Genomic DNA, 22,385 nt, shown 5'->3' with positions numbered 1-22,385 from the left:
TATCTACACCGCCATCTCTATAAACATGAAAATATCTACACTGCCATCTCCATAAACATGGAACTAACTACTCCGCCATCTGTATAAACATGGAAACATCTACACCGCCATCTGTGTGAATAAGGATATATCTACAATGCCATCTGTATAAAGATATAAATATCTGCACCGCGAGCTGTATAAACATGGAAATATCTACATCGCTATCTGTATAAACGTGGAAATACCAACACATCTATCGGTATAAACATGGAAATATCTACAACGCCATCTATATAAACATGGAAATATCTACACCGCTATGTCTATAAACATGGAAATACCTACACCGCTATCTCTATAAACATGGAAATATCTACACCGCTATCTGTATAAACATGGAAATATCTACACAGCGATCTGTATAAACATGGAAATATCTACACCGCTATCTGTATAAACATGGAAATATCTTCACCACGATCTGTATAAACATGGAAATATCTACACCGCTATCTGTATAAACATGGTAATATCAACACCACCATCTATATAAACATGGAAATAACTACACCGCCATCTGCATAAACATGGAAATATCTACAATGCCATCTGTAGAAAGATGGAAATATCTACACCGCAATCTGTGTAAACATGGAAATATCTACACCGATATCTGTAAAAACATGGAGATATCTACACCGCTATCTGTATAAACATGGAAATATCTACACCGTGATCTGTATAAACATGGACATATCTACAGCGCCATCTCTATAAACATTGAAATATCTACACTGCCATCTGTAAAAACATGGAAATATCTACACAGTCATCAGAATAAACATGGAAATATCTACACCACCATATGTATAAACATGGAAATACCTACAATACCATCTGTATACACATGGAAATATCTACACAGACATCTGTATAAGTATGGAAATATCTACACCGCCATCTGTATAAACATGCAAATATCTACACTGCCATCTGTAGAAAGATGGAAATATCCACACCGCTATCTCTATAAATATGAAATATCTACACCGCCATCTCTATAAACATGAAAATATCTACACTGCCATCTCCATACAGATGGAAGTATCTACTCCGCCATGTGTATAAACACGGAAATATCTACACCACCATCTGTGAAAACATGGAAATATCTACACCGCTCTCTGTATAAACATGGAAATATCTACACCGCCATCTGCATGTCCATGGAAATATCTACGCTGCCATCTGTATAAACATGGAAATATCTACACGGCCATCTGTGTATAGATGGAAATATCAACAACGCCATCTGTACAAACATGGAAATATCTACACCGCTATCTCTATAAACATGGAAATATCTGCAGAGACATCGGTAAAACATGGAAATACCTCTACAGTCATCTGTATAAACATGGAAATATCTACAATGCCATCTGTATACACATGGAAATATCTACACAGCCATCTGTATAAACATATAAATATCTACACTGCTATCTCTTTAAACATGGAAATATCTACACCGCCATCTCTATAAACATGAAAATATCTACACTGCCATCTCCATAAACATGGAACTAACTACTCCGCCATCTGTATAAACATGGAAACATCTACACCGCCATCTGTGTGAATAAGGATATATCTACAATACCTTCTGTATAAAGATATAAATATCTGCACCGCGAGCTGTATAAACATGGAAATATCTACATCGCTATCTGTATAAACGTGGAAATACCAACACATCTATCGGTATAAACATGGAAATATCTACAACGCCATCTATATAAACATGGAAATATCTACACCGCTATGTCTATAAACATGGAAATACCTACACCGCTATCTCTATAAACATGGAAATATCTACACTGCTATCTGTATAAACATGGAAATATCTACACAGCGATCTGTATAAACATGGAAATATCTACACCGCTATCTGTATAAACATGGAAATATCTTCACCACGATCTGTATAAACATGGAAATATCTACACCGCTATCTGTATAAACATGGTAATATCTACACCACCATCTACATAAACATGGAAATATCTACACCGCCATCTGCATAAACATGGAAATATCTACAATGCCATCTGTAGAAAGATGGAAATATCTACACCGCAATCTGTGTAAACATGGATATATCTACACCGATATCTGTAAAAACATGGAGATATCTACACCGCTATCTGTATAAACATGGAAATATCTACACCGCGATCTGTATAAACATGGACATATCTACAGCGCCATCTCTATAAACATTGAAATATCTACACTGCCATCTGTAAAAACATGGAAATATCTACACAGTCATCAGAATAAACATGGAAATATCTACACCACCATATGTATAAACATGGAAATACCTACAATACCATCTGTATACACATGGAAATATCTACACAGACATCTGTATAAGTATGGAAATATCTACACCGCCATCTGTATAAACATGGAAATATCTACACTGCCATCTGTAGAAAGATGGAAATATCCACACCGCTATCTCTATAAATATGGAAATATCTACACCGCCATCTCTATAAACATGAAAATATCTACACTGCCATCTCCATACAGATGGAAGTATCTACTCCGCCATGTGTATAAACACGGAAATATCTACACCACCATCTGTGAAAACATGGAAATATCTTCACCGCTATCTGTATAAACATGGAAATATCTACACCGCCATCTGCATGTCCATGGAAATATCTACGCTGCCATCTGTATAAACATGGAAATATCTACACGGCCATCTGTGTATAGATGGAAATATCAACAACTCCATCTGTACAAACATGGAAATATCTACACCGCTATCTCTATAAACATGGAAATATCTGCAGAGACATCGGTAAAACATGGAAATACCTCTACAGTCATCTGTATAAACATGGAAATATCTACAATGCCATCTGTATACACATGGAAATATCTACACAGCCATCTGTATAAACATATAAATATCTACACTGCTATCTCTTTAAACATGGAAATATCTACACCGCCATCTCTATAAACATGAAAATATCTACACTGCCATCTCCATAAACATGGAACTAACTACTCCGCCATCTGTATAAACATGGAAACATCTACACCGCCATCTGTGTGAATAAGGATATATCTACAATGCCATCTGTATAAAGATATAAATATGTGCACCGCGAGCTGTATAAACATGGAAATACCTACATCGCTATCTGTATAAACGTGGAAATACCAACACATCTATCGGTATAAACATGGAAATATCTACAACGCCATCTATATAAACATGGAAATATCTACACCGCTATGTCTATAAACATGGAAATACCTACACCGATATCTCTATAAACATGGAAATATCTACACCGCTATCTGTATAAACATGGAAATATCTACACAGCGATCTGTATAAACATGGAAATATCCACACCGCTATCTGTTTAAACATGGAAATATCTTCACCACGATCTGTATAAACATGGAAATATCTACACCGCTATCTGTATAAACATGGTAATATCTACACCACAATCTACATAAACATGGAAATATCTACACCGCCATCTGCATAAACATGGAAATATCTACAATGCCATCTGTAGAAAGATGGAAATATCTACACCGCAATCTGTGTAAACATGGAAATATCTACACCGATATCTGTAAAAACATGGAGATATCTACACCGCTATCTGTATAAACATGGAAATATCTACACCGCGATCTGTATAAACATGGACATATCTACAGCGCCATCTCTATAAACATTGAAATATCTACACTGCCATCTGTAAAAACATGGAAATATCTACACAGTCATCAGAATAAACATGGAAATATCTACACCACCATATGTATAAACATGGAAATACCTACAATACCATCTGTATACACATGGAAATATCTACACAGACATCTGTATAAGTATGGAAATATCTACACCGCCATCTGTATAAACATGGAAATATCTACACTGCCATCTGTAGAAAGATGGAAATATCCACACCGCTATCTCTATAAATATGGAAATATCTACACCGCCATCTCTATAAACATGAAAATATCTACACTGCCATCTCCATACAGATGGAAGTATCTACTCCGCCATGTGTATAAACACGGAAATATCTACACCACCATCTTTGAAAACATGGAAATATCTACACCGCTATCTGTATAAACATGGAAATATCTACACCGCCATCTGCATGTCCATGGAAATATCTACGCTGCCATCTGTATAAACATGGAAATATCTACACGGCCATCTGTGTATAGATGGAAATATCAACAACGCCATCTGTACAAACATGGAAATATCTACACCGCTATCTCTATAAACATGGAAATATCTGCAGAGACATCGGTAAAACATGGAAATACCTCTACAGTCATCTGTATAAACATGGAAATATCTACAATGCCATCTGTATACACATGGAAATATCTACACAGCCATCTGTATAAACATATAAATATCTACACTGCTATCTCTTTAAACATGGAAATATCTACACCACCATCTCTATAAACATGAAAATATCTACACTGCCATCTCCATAAACATGGAACTAACTACTCCGCCATCTGTATAAACATGGAAACATCTACACCGCCATCTGTGTGAATAAGGATATATCTACAATGCCATCTGTATAAAGATATAAATATCTGCACCACGAGCTGTATAAACATGGAAATATCTACATCGCTATCTGTATAAACGTGGAAATACCAACACATCTATCGGTATAAACATGGAAATATCTACAATGCCATCTATATAAACATGGAAATATCTACACCGCTATGTCTATAAACATGGAAATACCTACACCGCTATCTCTATAAACATGGAAATATCTACACCGCTATCTGTATAAACATGGAAATATCTACACAGCGATCTGTATAAACATGGAAATATGTACACCGCTATCTGTATAAACATGGAAATATCTTCACCATGATCTGTATAAACATGGAAATATGTACACCGCTATCTGTATAAACATGGTAATATCTACACCACAATCTACATAAACATGGAAATATCTACACCGCCATCAGCATAAACATGGAAATATCTACAATGCCATCTGTAGAAAGATGGAAATATCTACACCGCAATCTGTGTAAACATGGAAATATCTACACCGATATCTGTAAAAACATGGAGATATCTACACCGCTATCTGTATAAACATGGAAATATCTACACCGCGATCTGTATAAACATGGACATATCTACAGCGCCATCTCTATAAACATTGAAATATCTACACTGCCATCTGTAAAAACATGGAAATATCTACACAGTCATCAGAATAAACATGGAAATATCTACACCACCATATGTATAAACATGGAAATACCTACAATACCATCTGTATACACATGGAAATATCTACACAGACATCTGTATAAGTATGGAAATATCTACACCGCCATCTGTATAAACATGGAAATATCTACACTGCCATCTGTAGAAAGATGGAAATATCCACACCGCTATCTCTATAAATATGGAAATATCTACACCGCCATCTCTATTATCATGAAAATATCTACACTGCCATCTCCATACAGATGGAAGTAACTACTCCGCCATGTGTATAAACACGGAAATATCTACACCACCATCTGTGAAAACATGGAAATATCTTCACCGCTATCTGTATAAACATGGAAATATCTACACCGCCATCTGCATGTCCATGGAAATATCTACGCTGCCATCTGTATAAACATGGAAATATCTACACGGCCATCTGTGTATAGATGGAAATATCAACAACGCCATCTGTACAAACATGGAAATATCTACACCGCTATCTCTATAAACATGGAAATATCTGCAGAGACATCGGTAAAACATGGAAATACATCTACAGTCATCTGTATAAACATGGAAATATCTACAATGCCATCTGTATACACATGGAAATATCTACACAGCCATCTGTATAAACATATAAATATCTACACTGCTATCTCTTTAAACATGGAAATATCTACACCGCCATCTCTATAAACATGAAAATATCTACACTGCCATCTCCATAAACATGGAACTAACTACTCCGCCATCTGTATAAACATGGAAACATCTACACCGCCATCTGTGTGAATAAGGATATATCTACAATGCCATCTGTATAAAGATATAAATATCTGCACCGCGAGCTGTATAAACATGGAAATACCTACATCGCTATCTGTATAAACGTGGAAATACCAACACATCTATCGGTATAAACATGGAAATATCTACAACGCCATCTATATAAACATGGAAATATCTACACCGCTATGTCTATAAACATGGAAATACCTACACCGCTATCTCTATAAACATGGAAATATCTACACCGCTATCTGTATAAACATGGAAATATCTACACAGCGATCTGTATAAACATGGAAATATCTACACCGCTATCTGTATAAACATGGAAATATCTTCACCACGATCTGTATAAACTTGGAAATATCTACACCGCTATCTGTATAAACATGGTAATATCTACACCAACATCTACATAAACATGGAAATATCTACACCGCCATCTGCATAAACATGGAAATATCTACAATGCCATCTGTAGAAAGATGGAAATATCTACACCGCAATCTGTGTAAACATGGAAATATCTACACCGATATCTGTAAAAACATGGAGATATCTACACCGCTATCTGTATAAACATGGAAATATCTACACCGCGATCTGTATAAACATGGACATATCTACAGCGCCATCTCTATAAACATTGAAATATCTACACTGCCATCGGTAAAAACATGGAAATATCTACACAGTCATCAGAATAAACATGGAAATATCTACACCACCATATGTATAAACATGGAAATACCTACAATACCATCTGTATACACATGGAAATATCTACACAGACATCTGTATAAGTATGGAAATATCTACACCGCCATCTGTATAAACATGCAAATATCTACACTGCCATCTGTAGAAAGATGGAAATATCCACACCGCTATCTCTATAAATATGGAAATATCTACACCGCCATCTCTATAAACATGAAAATATCTACACTGCCATCTCCATACAGATGGAAGTATCTACTCCGCCATGTGTATAAACACGGAAATATCTACACCACCATCTGTGAAAACATGGAAATATCTACACCGCTCTCTGTATAAACATGGAAATATCTACACCGCCATCTGCATGTCCATGGAAATATCTACGCTGCCATCTGTATAAACATGGAAATATCTACACGGCCATCTGTGTATAGATGGAAATATCAACAACGCCATCTGTACAAACATGGAAATATCTACACCGCTATCTCTATAAACATGGAAATATCTGCAGAGACATCGGTAAAACATGGAAATACCTCTACAGTCATCTGTATAAACATGGAAATATCTACAATGCCATCTGTATACACATGGAAATATCTACACAGCCATCTGTATAAACATACAAATATCTACACTGCTATCTCTTTAAACATGGAAATATCTACACCACCATCTCTATAAACATGAAAATATCTACACTGCCATCTCCATAAACATGGAACTAACTACTCCGCCATCTGTATAAACATGGAAACATCTACACCGCCATCTGTGTGAATAAGGATATATCTACAATGCCATCTGTATAAAGATATAAATATCTGCACCACGAGCTGTATAAACATGGAAATATCTACATCGCTATCTGTATAAACGTGGAAATACCAACACATCTATCGGTATAAACATGGAAATATCTACAATGCCATCTATATAAACATGGAAATATCTACACCGCTATGTCTATAAACATGGAAATACCTACACCGCTATCTCTATAAACATGGAAATATCTACACCGCTATCTGTATAAACATGGAAATATCTACACAGCGATCTGTATAAACATGGAAATATGTACACCGCTATCTGTATAAACATGGAAATATCTTCACCATGATCTGTATAAACATGGAAATATGTACACCGCTATCTGTATAAACATGGTAATATCTACACCACAATCTACATAAACATGGAAATATCTACACCGCCATCAGCATAAACATGGAAATATCTACAATGCCATCTGTAGAAAGATGGAAATATCTACACCGCAATCTGTGTAAACATGGAAATATCTACACCGATATCTGTAAAAACATGGAGATATCTACACCGCTATCTGTATAAACATGGAAATATCTACACCGCGATCTGTATAAACATGGACATATCTACAGCGCCATCTCTATAAACATTGAAATATCTACACTGCCATCTGTAAAAACATGGAAATATCTACACAGTCATCAGAATAAACATGGAAATATCTACACCACCATATGTATAAACATGGAAATACCTACAATACCATCTGTATACACATGGAAATATCTACACAGACATCTGTATAAGTATGGAAATATCTACACCGCCATCTGTATAAACATGGAAATATCTACACTGCCATCTGTAGAAAGATGGAAATATCCACACCGCTATCTCTATAAATATGGAAATATCTACACCGCCATCTCTATTATCATGAAAATATCTACACTGCCATCTCCATACAGATGGAAGTAACTACTCCGCCATGTGTATAAACACGGAAATATCTACACCACCATCTGTGAAAACATGGAAATATCTTCACCGCTATCTGTATAAACATGGAAATATCTACACCGCCATCTGCATGTCCATGGAAATATCTACGCTGCCATCTGTATAAACATGGAAATATCTACACGGCCATCTGTGTATAGATGGAAATATCAACAACGCCATCTGTACAAACATGGAAATATCTACACCGCTATCTCTATAAACATGGAAATATCTGCAGAGACATCGGTAAAACATGGAAATACATCTACAGTCATCTGTATAAACATGGAAATATCTACAATGCCATCTGTATACACATGGAAATATCTACACAGCCATCTGTATAAACATATAAATATCTACACTGCTATCTCTTTAAACATGGAAATATCTACACCGCCATCTCTATAAACATGAAAATATCTACACTGCCATCTCCATAAACATGGAACTAACTACTCCGCCATCTGTATAAACATGGAAACATCTACACCGCCATCTGTGTGAATAAGGATATATCTACAATGCCATCTGTATAAAGATATAAATATCTGCACCGCGAGCTGTATAAACATGGAAATACCTACATCGCTATCTGTATAAACGTGGAAATACCAACACATCTATCGGTATAAACATGGAAATATCTACAACGCCATCTATATAAACATGGAAATATCTACACCGCTATGTCTATAAACATGGAAATACCTACACCGCTATCTCTATAAACATGGAAATATCTACACCGCTATCTGTATAAACATGGAAATATCTACACAGCGATCTGTATAAACATGGAAATATCTACACCGCTATCTGTATAAACATGGAAATATCTTCACCACGATCTGTATAAACTTGGAAATATCTACACCGCTATCTGTATAAACATGGTAATATCTACACCAACATCTACATAAACATGGAAATATCTACACCGCCATCTGCATAAACATGGAAATATCTACAATGCCATCTGTAGAAAGATGGAAATATCTACACCGCAATCTGTGTAAACATGGAAATATCTACACCGATATCTGTAAAAACATGGAGATATCTACACCGCTATCTGTATAAACATGGAAATATCTACACCGCGATCTGTATAAACATGGACATATCTACAGCGCCATCTCTATAAACATTGAAATATCTACACTGCCATCTGTAAAAACATGGAAATATCTACACAGTCATCAGAATAAACATGGAAATATCTACACCACCATATGTATAAACATGGAAATACCTACAATACCATCTGTATACACATGGAAATATCTACACAGACATCTGTATAAGTATGGAAATATCTACACCGCCATCTGTATAAACATGCAAATATCTACACTGCCATCTGTAGAAAGATGGAAATATCCACAGCGCTATCTCTATAAATATGGACATATCTACACCGCCATCTCTATAAACATGAAAATATCTACACTGCCATCTCCATACAGATGGAAGTATCTACTCCGCCATGTGTATAAACACGGAAATATCTACACCACCATCTGTGAAAACATGGAAATATCTACACCGCTCTCTGTATAAACATGGAAATATCTACACCGCCATCTGCATGTCCATGGAAATATCTACGCTGCCATCTGTATAAACATGGAAATATCTACACGGCCATCTGTGTATAGATGGAAATATCAACAACGCCATCTGTACAAACATGGAAATATCTACACCGCTATCTCTATAAACATGGAAATATCTGCAGAGACATCGGTAAAACATGGAAATACCTCTACAGTCATCTGTATAAACATGGAAATATCTACAATGCCATCTGTATACACATGGAAATATCTACACAGCCATCTGTATAAACATATAAATATCTACACTGCTATCTCTTTAAACATGGAAATATCTACACCGCCATCTCTATAAAACATGAAAATATCTACACTGCCATCTCCATAAACATGGAACTAACTACTCCGCCATCTGTATAAACATGGAAACATCTACACCGCCATCTGTGTGAATAAGGATATATCTACAATGCCATCTGTATAAAGATATAAATATCTGCACCGCGAGCTGTATAAACATGGAAATATCTACATCGCTATCTGTATAAACGTGGAAATAGCAACACATCTATGGGTATAAACATGGAAATATCTACAACGCCATCTATATAAACATGGAAATATCTACACCGCTATGTCTATAAACATGGAAATACCTACACCGCTATCTCTATAAACATGGAAATATCTACACCGCTATCTGTATAAACATGGAAATATCTACACAGCGATCTGTATAAACATGGAAATATGTACACCGCTATCTGTATAAACATGGAAATATCTTCACCACGATCTGTATAAACATGGAAATATCTACACCGCTATCTGTATAAACATGGTAATATCTACACCACCATCTACATAAACTTGGAAATATCTACACCGCCATCTGCATAAACATGGAAATATCTACAATGCCATCTGTAGAAAGATGGAAATATCTACACCGCAATCTGTGTAAACATGGAAATATCTACACCGATATCTGTAAAAACATGGAGATATCTACACCGCTATCTGTATAAACATGGAAATATCTACACCGCGATCTGTATAAACATGGACATATCTACAGCGCCATCTCTATAAACATTGAAATATCTACACTGCCATCTGTAAAAACATGGAAATATCTACACAGTCATCAGAATAAACATGGAAATATCTACACCACCATATGTATAAACATGGAAATACCTACAATACCATCTGTATACACATGGAAATATCTACACAGACATCTGTATAAGTATGGAAATATCTACACCGCCATCTGTATAAACATGGAAATATCTACACTGCCATCTGTAGAAAGATGGAAATATCCACACCGCTATCTCTATAAATATGGAAATATCTACACCGCCATCTCTATTATCATGAAAATATCTACACTGCCATCTCCATACAGATGGAAGTATCTACTCCGCCATGTGTATAAACACGAAAATATCTACACCACCATCTGTGAAAACATGGAAATATCTTCACCGCTATCTGTATAAACATGGAAATATCTACACCGCCATCTGCATTTCCATGGAAATATCTACGCTGCCATCTGTATAAACATGGAAATATCTACACGGCCATCTGTGTATAGATGGAAATATCAACAACGCCATCTGTACAAACATGGAAATATCTACACCGCTATCTCTATAAACATGGAAATATCTGCAGAGACATCGGTAAAACATAGAAATAACTCTACAGTCATCTGTATAAACTTGGAAATATCTACAATGCCATCTGTATACACATGGAAATATCTACACAGCCATCTGTATAAACATATAAATATCTACACTGCTATCTCTTTAAACATGGAAATATCTACACCGCCATCTCTATAAACATGAAAATATCTACACTGCCATCTCCATAAACATGGAACTAACTACTCCGCCATCTGTATAAACATGGAAACATCTACACCGCCATCTGTGTGAATAAGGATATATCTACAATGCCATCTGTATAAAGATATAAATATCTGCACCGCGAGCTGTATAAACATGGAAATATCTACATCGCTATCTGTATAAACGTGGAAATACCAACACATCTATCGGTATAAACATGGAAATATCTACAACGCCATCTATATAAACATGGAAATATCTACACCGCTATGTCTATAAACATGGAAATACCTACACCGCTATCTCTATAAACATGGAAATATCTACACCGCTATCTGTATAAACATGGAAATATCTACACAGCGATCTGTATAAACATGGAAATATCTACACCGCTATCTGTATAAACATGGAAATATCTTCACCACGATCTGTATAAACATGGAAATATCTACACCGCTATCTGTATAAACATGGTAATATCTACACCACCATCTACATAAACATGGAAATATCTACACCGCCATCTGCATAAACATGGAAATATCTACAATGCCATCTGTAGAAAGATGGAAATATCTACACCGCAATCTGTGTAAACATGGAAATATCTACACCGATATCTGTAAAAACATGGAGATATCTACACCGCTATCTGTATAAACATGGAAATATCTACACCGCAATCTGTATAAACATGGACATATCTACAGCACCATCTCTATAAACATTGAAATATCTACACTGCCATCTGTAAAAACATGGAAATATCTACACAGTCATCAGAATAAACATGGAAATATCTACACCACCATATGTATAAACATGGAAATACCTACAATACCATCTGTATACACATGGAAATATCTACACAGACATCTGTATAAGTATAGAAATATCTACACCGCCATCTGTATAAACATGCAAATATCTACACTGCCATCTGTAGAAAGATGGAAATATCCACATCGCTATCTCTATAAATATGGAAATATCTACACCGCCATCTCTATAAACATGAAAATATCTACACTGCCATCTCCATACAGATGGAAGTATCTACTCCGCCATGTGTATAAACACGAAAATATCTACACCACCATCTGTGAAAACATGGAAATATCTACACCGCTCTCTGTATAAACATGGAAATATCTACACCGCCATCTGCATGTCCATGGAAATATCTACGCTGCCATCTGTATAAACATGGAAATATCTACACGGCCATCTGTGTATAGATGGAAATATCAACAACGCCATCTGTACAAACATGGAAATATCTACACCGCTATCTCTATAAACATGGAAATATCTGCAGAGGCATCGGTAAAACATAGAAATAACTCTACAGTCATCTGTATAAACATGGAAATATCTGCAATGCCATCTGTATACACATGGAAATATCTACACAGCCATCTGTATAAACATATAAATATCTACACTGCTATCTCTTTAAACATGGAAATATCTACACCGCCATCTCTATAAACATGAAAATATCTACACTGCCATCTCCGTAAACATGGAACTAACTACTCCGCCATCTGTATAAACATGGAAACATCTACACCGCCATCTGTGTGAATAAGGATATATCTACAATGCCATCTGTATAAAGATATAAATATCTGCACCGCGAGCTGTATAAACATGGAAATATCTACATCGCTATCTGTATAAACGTGGAAATACCAACACATCTATCGGTATAAACATGGAAATATCTACAACGCCATCTATATAAACATGGAAATATCTACACCGCTATGTCTATAAACATGGAAATACCTACACCGCTATCTCTATAAACATGGAAATATCTACACCGCTATCTGTATAAACATGGAAATATCTACACAGCGATCTGTATTAACATGGAAATATCTACACCGCTATCTGTATAAACATGGAAATATCTTCACCACGATCTGTATAAACATGGAAATATCTACACCGCTATCTGTATAAACATGGTAATATCTACACCACCATCTATATAAACATGGAAATATCTACACCGCCATCTGCATAAACATGGAAATATCTACAATGCCATCTGTAGAAAGATGGAAATATCTACACCACAATCTGTGTAAACATGGAAATATCTACACCGCTATCTGTAAAAACATGGATATGTCTACACCGCTATCTGTATAAACATGGAAATATCTACACCGCGATCTGTATAAACATGGAAATATCGACAGCACCGTCTCTATAAACATTGAAATATCTACACTGCCATCTGTAAAACATGGAAATATCTACACAGTCATCTGAATAAACATGGAAATGTCTACACCACCATCTTTATAAACATGGAAATACCTACAATACCATCTGTATACACATGGAAATATCTACACAGTCATCTCTATAAGTATGGAAATATCTACACCGCCATCTGTATAAACATGGAAATATCTACACTACCATCTGTAGAAAGATGGAAATATCTACACCGCTATCTCTATAAATATGGAAATACCTATACCGCCATCTCTATAAACATGAAAATATCTACACTGCCATCTCCATACAGATGGAAGTATCTACTCCGCCATGTGTATAAACACGGAAATATCTACACCACCATCTGTGAAAACATGGAAATATCTACACCGCTCTCTGTATAAACATGGAAATATCTACACCGCCATCTGCATGTCCATGGAAATATCTACGCTGCCATCTGTATAAACATGGAAATATCTACACGGCCATCTGTGTATAGATGGAAATATCAACAACGCCATCTGTACAACATGGAAATATCTACACCGCTATCTCTATAAACATGGAAATATCTGCGCAGCCATCTGTAAAACATGGAAATACCTCTACAGTCATCTGTATAAACATGGAAATATCTACAATGCCATCTGTATACACATGGAAATATCTACACAGCCATCTGTATAAACATGTAAATATCTACACTGCTATCTCTATAAACATGGAATTATCTACACCGCCATCTCTATAAACATGAAAATATCTACACTGCCATCTCCATGAACATGGAACTAACTACTCCGCCATCTGTATAAACATGGAAACATCTACACCGCCATCTGTGAGAATAAGGAAATATCTACAATGCCATCTGAATAAAGATATAAATATCTGCACAGCGAGCTGTATAAACATGGAAATATCTACATCGCTATCTGTATAAACGTGGAAATACCAACACATCTATCGGTATAAACATGGAAATATCTACAACGCCATCTATATAAACATGGAAATATCTACACAGCTATGTCTGTAAACATGGAAATACATACACCGCTATCTCTATAAACATGGAAATATCTACACCGCTATCTGTATGAACATGGAAATATCTACAACGCTATCTGTATAAACATGGAAATATCTACACCGCGATCTGTAAACACATGGAAATATCTACACCACGATCTGTATGAACATGGAAATATCTTCACCACGATCTGTATAAACATGGATTTATCTTCACCACGATCTGTATAAACATGGAAATATCTACACCGCTATCTGTATAAACAGGGTAATATCTACACCACCATCTATATAAACATGGAAATATCTACACCGCCATCTGCATAAACATGGAAATATCTACAATGCCATCTGTAGAAAGATGGAAATATGTACACCACAATCTGTGTAAACATGGAAATGTCTACACCGCTATCTGTAAAAGCATAGAAATATCTACACCGCTATCTGTATAAACATTGAAATATCTACACCGCGATCTGTATAAACATGGAAATATCTACAGCGCCATCTCTATGAACATTGAAATATCTACACTGCCATCTGTAAAACATGGAAATATCTACACAGTCATCTGAATAAACATGGAAATATCTACACCACCATCTGTATAAATATGGAAATACCTACAACACCATCTGTATACACATGGAAATATCTACACAGACATCTCTATAAGTATGGAAATATCTACACCGCCATCTGTATAAACATGGAAATATCTACACTGCCATCTGTAGAAAGATGGAAATATCTACACCGCTATCTCTATCAATATCGAAATATCTACACCGCCATCTCTATAAACATGAAAATATCTACACTGCCATCTTCATAAAGATGGAAGTATCTACTCCTCCATGTGTATAAACACGGAAATATCTACACCACCGTCTGTGAAAACATGGAAATATCTACACCGCTCTCTGTATAAACATGGAAATATCTACACCGCAATCTGCATGTCCATGGAAATATCAACGCTGCCATCTGTATAAACATGGAAATATCTACACGGCCATCTGTGTATAGATGGAAATTTCAACAACGCCATCTGTACAAACATGGAAATATCTACACCGCTATCTGTATAAACATGGAAATATCTACACCGCAATCTGTATAAACATGGAAATATCTACACCGCGATCTGTATAAACATGGAAATATCTACACAGCGATCTGTATAAACATGGAAATATCTACACCGCTATCTGTATAAACATGGAAATATCTTCACCACGATCTGTATAAACATGGAAATATCTACACCGCTATCTGTATAAACATGGTAATATCTACACCACCATCTACATAAACATGGAAATATCTACACCGCCATCTGCATAAACATGGAAATATCTACAATGCCATCTGTAGAAAGATGGAAATATCTACACCGCAATCTGTGTAAACATGGAAATATCTACACCGATATCTGTAAAAACATGGAGATATCTACACCGCTATCTGTATAAACATGGAAATATCTACACCGCGATCTGTATAAACATGGACATATCTACAGCGCCATCTCTATAAACATTGAAATATCTACACTGCCATCTGTAAAAACATGGAAATATCTACACAGTCATCAGAATAAACATGGAAATATCTACACCACCATATGTATAAACATGGAAATAACAATACCATCTGTATACACATGGAAATATCTACACAGACATCTGTATAAGTATAGAAATATCTACACCGCCATCTGTATAAACATGCAAATATCTACACTGCCATCTGTAGAAAGATGGAAATATCCACATCGCTATCTCTATAAATATGGAAATATCTACACCGCCATCTCTATAAACATGAAAATATCTACACTGCCATCTCCATACAGATGGAAGTATCTACTCCGCCATGTGTATAAACACGAAAATATCTACACCACCATCTGTGAAAACATGGAAATATCTACACCGCTCTCTGTATAAACATGGAAATATCTACACCGCCATCTGCATGTCCATGGAAATATCTACGCTGCCATCTGTATAAACATGGAAATATCTAAACGGCCATCTGTGTATAGATGGAAATATCAACAACGCCATCTGTACAAACATGGAAATATCTACACCGCTATCTCTATAAACATGGAAATATCTGCAGAGACATCGGTAAAACATGGAAATACCTCTACAGTCATCTGTATAAACATGGAAATATCTGCAATGCCATCTGTATACACATGGAAATATCTACACAGCCATCTGTATAAACATATAAATATCTACACTGCTATCTCTTTAAACATGGAAATATCTACACCGCCATCTCTATAAACATGAAAATATCTACACTGCCATCTCCATAAACATGGAACTAACTACTCCGCCGTCTGTATAAACATGGAAACATCTACACCGCCATCTGTGTGAATAAGGATATATCTACAATGCCATCTGTATAAAGATATAAATATCTGCACCGCGAGCTGTATAAACATGGAAATATCTACATCGCTATCTGTATAAACGTGGAAATACCAACACATCTATCGGTATAAACATGGAAATATCTACAACGCCATCTATATAAACATGGAAATATCTACACCGCTATGTCTATAAACATGGAAATACCTACACCGCTATCTCTATAAACATGGAAATATCTACACCGCTATCTGTATAAACATGGAAATATCTACACAGCGATCTGTATTAACATGGAAATATCTACAACGCTATCTGTATAAACATGGAAATATCTTCACAACGATCTGTATAAACATGGAAATATCTACACCGCTATCTGTATAAACATGGTAATATCTACACCACCATCTGTATAAACATGGAAATATCTACACCGCCATCTGCATAAACATGGAAATATCTACAATGCCATCTGTAGAAAGATGGAAATATCTACACCACAATCTGTGTAAACATGGAAATATCTACACCGCTATCTGTAAAAACATGGATATGTCTACACCGCTATCTGTATAAACATGGAAATATCTACACCGCGATCTGTATAAACATGGAAATATCGACAGCACCATCTCTATAAACATTGAAATATCTACACTGCCATCTGTAAAACATGGAAATATCTACACAGTCATCTGAATAAACATGGAAATGTCTACACCACCATCTTTATAAACATGGAAATACCTACAATACCATCTGTATACACATGGAAATATCTACACAGTCATCTCTATAAGTATGGAAATATCTACACCGCCATCTGTATAAACATGGAAATATCTACACTACCATCTGTAGAAAGATGGAAATATCTACACCGCTATCTCTATAAATATGGAAATACCTATACCGCCATCTCTATAAACATGAAAATATCTACACTGCCATCTCCATACAGATGGAAGTATCTACTCCGCCATGTGTATAAACACGGAAATATCTACACCACCATCTGTGAAAACATGGAAATATCTACACCGCTCTCTGTATAAACATGGAAATATCTACACCGCCATCTGCATGTCCATGGAAATATCTACGCTGCCATCTGTATAAACATGGAAATATCTACACGGCCATCTGTGTATAGATGGAAATATCAACAACGCCATCTGTACAACATGGAAATATCTACACCGCTATCTCTATAAACATGGAAATATCTGCGCAGCCATCTGTAAAACATGGAAATACCTCTACAGTCATCTGTATAAACATGGAAATATCTACAATGCCATCTGTATACACATGGAAATATCTACACAGCCATCTGTATAAACATGTAAATATCTACACTGCTATCTCTATAAACATGGAATTATCTACACCGCCATCTCTATAAACATGAAAATATCTACACTGCCATCTCCATGAACATGGAACTAACTACTCCGCCATCTGTATAAACATGGAAACATCTACACCGCCATCTGTGAGAATAAGGAAATATCTACAATGCCATCTGAATAAAGATATAAATATCTGCACAGCGAGCTGTATAAACATGGAAATATCTACATCGCTATCTGTATAAACGTGGAAATACCAACACATCTATCGGTATAAACATGGAAATATCTACAACGCCATCTATATAAACATGGAAATATCTACACAGCTATGTCTGTAAACATGGAAATACATACACCGCTATCTCTATAAACATGGAAATATCTACACCGCTATCTGTATGAACATGGAAATATCTACAACGCTATCTGTATAAACATGGAAATATCTACACCGCGATCTGTAAACACATGGAAATATCTACACCACGATCTGTATGAACATGGAAATATCTTCACCACGATCTGTATAAACATGGATTTATCTTCACCACGATCTGTATAAACATGGAAATATCTACACCGCTATCTGTATAAACAGGGTAATATCTACACCACCATCTATATAAACATGGAAATATCTACACCGCCATCTGCATAAACATGGAAATATCTACAATGCCATCTGTAGAAAGATGGAAATATGTACACCACAATCTGTGTAAACATGGAAATATCTACACCGCTATCTGTAAAAGCATAGAAATATCTACACCGCTATCTGTATAAACATTGAAATATCTACACCGCGATCTGTATAAACATGGAAATATCTACAGCGCCATCTCTATGAACATTGAAATATCTACACTGCCATCTGTAAAACATGGAAATATCTACACAGTCATCTGAATAAACATGGAAATATCTACACCACCATCTGTATAAATATGGAAATACCTACAACACCATCTGTATACACATGGAAATATCTACACAGACATCTCTATAAGTATGGAAATATCTACACCGCCATCTGTATAAACATGGAAATATCTACACTGCCATCTGTAGAAAGATGGAAATATCTACACCGCTATCTCTATCAATATCGAAATATCTACACCGCCATCTCTATAAACATGAAAATATCTACACTGCCATCTTCATAAAGATGGAAGTATCTACTCCTCCATGTGTATAAACACGGAAATATCTACACCACCGTCTGTGAAAACATGGAAATATCTACACCGCTCTCTGTATAAACATGGAAATATCTACACCGCAATCTGCATGTCCATGGAAATATCAACGCTGCCATCTGTATAAACATGGAAATATCTACACGGCCATCTGTGTATAGATGGAAATTTCAACAACGCCATCTGTACAAACATGGAAATATCTACACCGCTATCTGTATAAACATGGAAATATCTACACCGCAATCTGTATAAACATGGAAATATCTACACCGCGATCTGTATAAACATGGAAATATCTACACAGCGATCTGTATAAACATGGAAATATCTACACCGCTATCTGTATAAACATGGAAATATCTTCACCACGATCTGTATAAACATGGAAATATCTACACCGCTATCTGTATAAACATGGTAATATCTACACCACCATCTACATAAACATGGAAATATCTACACCGCCATCTGCATAAACATGGAAATATCTACAATGCCATCTGTAGAAAGATGGAAATATCTACACCGCAATCTGTGTAAACATGGAAATATCTACACCGATATCTGTAAAAACATGGAGATATCTACACCGCTATCTGTATAAACATGGAAATATCTACACCGCGATCTGTATAAACATGGACATATCTACAGCGCCATCTCTATAAACATTGAAATATCTACACTGCCATCTGTAAAAACATGGAAATATCTACACAGTCATCAGAATAAACATGGAAATATCTACACCACCATATGTATAAACATGGAAATAACTACAATACCATCTGTATACACATGGAAATATCTACACAGACATCTGTATAAGTATAGAAATATCTACACCGCCATCTGTATAAACATGCAAATATCTACACTGCCATCTGTAGAAAGATGGAAATATCCACATCGCTATCTCTATAAATATGGAAATATCTACACCGCCATCTCTATAAACATGAAAATATCTACACTGCCATCTCCATACAGATGGAAGTATCTACTCCGCCATGTGTATAAACACGAAAATATCTACACCACCATCTGTGAAAACATGGAAATATCTACACCGCTCTCTGTATAAACATGGAAATATCTACACCGCCATCTGCATGTCCATGGAAATATCTACGCTGCCATCTGTATAAACATGGAAATATCTAAACGGCCATCTGTGTATAGATGGAAATATCAACAACGCCATCTGTACAAACATGGAAATATCTACACCGCTATCTCTATAAACATGGAAATATCTGCAGAGACATCGGTAAAACATGGAAATACCTCTACAGTCATCTGTATAAACATGGAAATATCTGCAATGCCATCTGTATACACATGGAAATATCTACACAGCCATCTGTATAAACATATAAATATCTACACTGCTATCTCTTTAAACATGGAAATATCTACACCGCCATCTCTATAAACATGAAAATATCTACACTGCCATCTCCATAAACATGGAACTAACTACTCCGCCGTCTGTATAAACATGGAAACATCTACACCGCCATCTGTGTGAATAAGGATATATCTACAATGCCATCTGTATAAAGATATAAATATCTGCACCGCGAGCTGTATAAACATGGAAATATCTACATCGCTATCTGTATAAACGTGGAAATACCAACACATCTATCGGTATAAACATGGAAATATCTACAACGCCATCTATATAAACATGGAAATATCTACACCGCTATGTCTATAAACATGGAAATACCTACACCGCTATCTCTATAAACATGGAAATATCTACACCGCTATCTGTATAAACATGGAAATATCTACACAGCGATCTGTATTAACATGGAAATATCTACAACGCTATCTGTATAAACATGGAAATATCTTCACAACGATCTGTATAAACATGGAAATATCTACACCGCTATCTGTATAAACATGGTAATATCTACACCACCATCTGTATAAACATGGAAATATCTACACCGCCATCTGCATAAACATGGAAATATCTACAATGCCATCTGTAGAAAGATGGAAATATCTACACCACAATCTGTGTAAACATGGAAATATCTACACCGCTATCTGTAAAAACATGGATATGTCTAC

This window comes from Pan paniscus, chromosome 20, assembly GCF_029289425.2.
Source record: "Pan paniscus chromosome 20, NHGRI_mPanPan1-v2.0_pri, whole genome shotgun sequence".
In the NCBI taxonomy this organism is placed as follows: Eukaryota; Metazoa; Chordata; class Mammalia; order Primates; family Hominidae; genus Pan; species Pan paniscus.
Note: the sequence above shows the minus strand (reverse complement) of the source record.